The sequence below is a fragment of the Myotis davidii genome, unplaced genomic scaffold (assembly GCF_000327345.1).
Source record: "Myotis davidii unplaced genomic scaffold, ASM32734v1 scaffold341, whole genome shotgun sequence".
Classification (NCBI taxonomy): Eukaryota; Metazoa; Chordata; class Mammalia; order Chiroptera; family Vespertilionidae; genus Myotis; species Myotis davidii.
In genome coordinates, this window is record NW_006291021.1 from 1,169,729 (window position 1) to 1,172,885 (window position 3,157).

General features: G+C 44.5%; 1 pseudogene; it reads left to right on the plus strand.

Annotated features, from left to right (window-relative positions):
* Positions 1-3,157, plus strand: part of LOC102756478 — a 62,780-nt pseudogene that overhangs the window by 41,830 nt on the left and 17,793 nt on the right.

A 3,157-nucleotide genomic window follows, 5' to 3' on the forward strand; every position in this document is an offset into this window, starting at 1 on the left:
TCCCCTCAGTCCAGCCTGCACTCTCCCCAATCCGGGACCCCTTGGGATTGTGAGAAGGATGTCCGACAGGGATTGGGCCTAAACCGACAGTCAGACATCCCCCAAGGGGTCCCAGATTGGAGAAGGTGCAGGCTGGGCTGAGGACACCCCCCCCACACACACACACATCCCAGTGCATGAGTTTCATGCACCGGGCCTCTAGTTTTTATATAAGGCCCTTGGCATAGTGTCTGGCACACAGTAGGTGTGCTTAATACATGGGAACTACTGTTATCCAATAAAGCCCTCAGCATACAGTAGGTACTTTATGTATGGGGACTACTACTGTTACTGCATTAACACAGTTCTTGGCACACAGTAAGTGCCTAAGAAGTGAGAACTATTGTTTTACAAGGCCCTTAGTACAGTGCCTAGCATATGGTAAGTGTTTAATATAAGGGAATTGTACTGTTTTTCAATTAACCTTCTAGCACAATGCCTGGCACACAGTAGGTGCTGCATAAAAGGCAACTGCTATTTTTATCTTTAGAGGGCTATTATGATGTCCAGCCCATAGTAGGTGCTCAGTAAATAAGACTTACTGTTGATCTGTAATGCTTAGTATAGTGCCAGATGCACAGTAGGGGCTCAACACAGAACTCTGATCTATAAAGACCTTGGCACACAGTAGGTGCTAAATATGGGCTGTGTTCTCTATAAAGCCAATAACCTAGGATCAACACAGTAGGCACTTGCATTACTCTGGTATAGTCTTTGGCATGCTAACTCGCACACAATAGTTTGCTCAAGATATTGGCATCATTGGTTGATGTAAGCCATGGGGGTAGCCTCTAGAGCAGTGGTTCTCAACCTTCCTAATGCCACGACCCTTTAATACAGCTCCTCATGTTGTGGTGACCCCCAACCGTAAAATTATTTTCATTGCTCCTTCATAACTGTAATGTTGCTACTGTTATCAATCGTAATGTAAATATCTGATATGCAGGATGTATTTTCATTGTTACAAATTGAACATAATGAAAGCATAGTGATTAATCACAAAAACAACATGTAATTATATATGTGTTTTCTGATGGTCTTAGGCGACCCCTGTGAAAGGGTTGTTCGACCCCCAAAGGGGTGGCGACCCACAGGTTGAGAACCACTGCTCTAGAGTCTCTGGTAGAACAGGTGTTCAGTAAATAGATGCTTTTACTGTTAACCTATGAAGCACTTAGCACCATGCCTAGCACATAGTAGGTACCCAATAAATGGAAATGGGGCTTTTACTGCAGTTCCCTGGCAGTATTATTCTCCTGGCATACAGTAGGTGTCCAGTAAATAAATGTGCTTACTATTACCCTATGAAGCTCTAGCCTAGCACATAGTGGATACCCAATAAATGTGGCTTTTATTGCTATTACCTAGCATAGTACCTGGCGCACAGTAGGTGTTCAATAAATAAGTATTTTACTATCACTCTGTGAAGCCCGTGGCATGGTGCTTGGCACATAGTAATTATCTAATGGATCTTTTTTTTATTATTCTCACTCGAGGACATGCTCTTATTGATTTTAGGGAGAGAGGGAAGGAGAAGGGAGAAAGAGAGAAAGAAACGTGGATGTGAGCGTGAGGCATTAATAGTTTGCCTCCCACATGCACCCTGACCAAGGATTGAACTGCAGCCTGGGCATGTGCCCTGATTAGGAATCGAACCCGAGACCTTTTGGTGTATGGGACGACACTCCAACCAACTGAGCCATACTGGCCAAGGCCCTTAATAGGGCTTTTATTGCTTTTCCATTGGCACGGTGGCTGCCACACTGTAAGTGCTCAATAAATAGGGCTTTTATTGTTATTCCCTGGCAGTGGTATCCCCCTGGCACACAGTTAGTATTCAGTAAATAAATGCATTTACCATTATCTGATGAAGCTCTTATCACCATAGGTGCCTAGCATACAGTTGGTGTCTAATAAATGGGGCTTTTATTGCTGTTCCTCTGACACACAGTAGGTGTTCAGTAAACTAATGTGTTTACTGTTATCCCATCCCTGGCACACAATAGGTATCCAATAAATGGAGCTTTTGCTATACTTCTGGCACAGTGCCTAGCAACACAGTAGATGTTCAATAAACATTTTACTGTTATTCTATGAAGCCCTTGGCACATTGTAGTTACCTAATAAATGGGACTTTATTGCTTTTTCACTTGGTGTGGTGACTGGCACATAGTAGGTGCTCAGAAAATGGGGCTTTTATTGCTGTTCCTCTGGCACAATATCTAGCACACAGTAGGTGTTTTATTAAAAAGTACATTTAGCCTGGCCGGTGGGGCTAAGCGGTTTAGCATTGACCCATGAACCAGGGGGTCACGGTTCGATTCCCAGTCAGGGCACATGGATAAAGCCCGCAGCATAGTGCCTGACATACAGTAGGTTGTGGGCTGGATCCCCAGAAGGGGACGTGCAGGAGGCAGCCAGTTGATGATTCTCGTCATTGAGGTTTCTGTCTCTTCCTCCCCTTTCCTCTCTCTGAAATCAATAAAAATATATTTTTAAAAAGTACATTTACTGTCCTATGAAGCACTTGGCATGGAGCTTGGTGTAATATCGGGATTCAGTAAATAGGTTGTTTTTTTAAAATCCTCATCCAAGGATATGTTTTTGGATTATTTTAGAGAGAGGGGAGAGGAGAGAGAGATAGAGAGAAAGAGATAGGGAAATATCAATGTGAGAGAGAAACATCAAATTGGTTTCCTTTCCATGCCTTGACTCGAACCTGCAACCTAGGTATATGTCCTAACTGGGAATCAGACCCACAACCTTTTTAGTGTACAACGTTCCAACCAATTGAGCCACCTGGCCGAGGCAATAAATAGATGCTTTTGCTGTTATTCTGTGAAGCCCTTGGCACCATGCCTGGCACACAGTAGGTGCCTAGGAAATGGGGCTTTTATTGCTATTCTACTTGGCATGGTGCCTGACACATAGTGTGTACCCAGTAAATGGGGCTTTTATTGCTGCTCCTCTCATCACAATGCCTGGCACACACATGTGTGCTCCGCAGGGACTGTGGCGGCCCACTTCCTAAGACCTACTATGTGTCAGATGGGTTCAGTCACGTGAGTGAGTGCAGTGTTCTTGGCCAGCCCTCCCAGCCCCACCCCCCCCCCCCCAT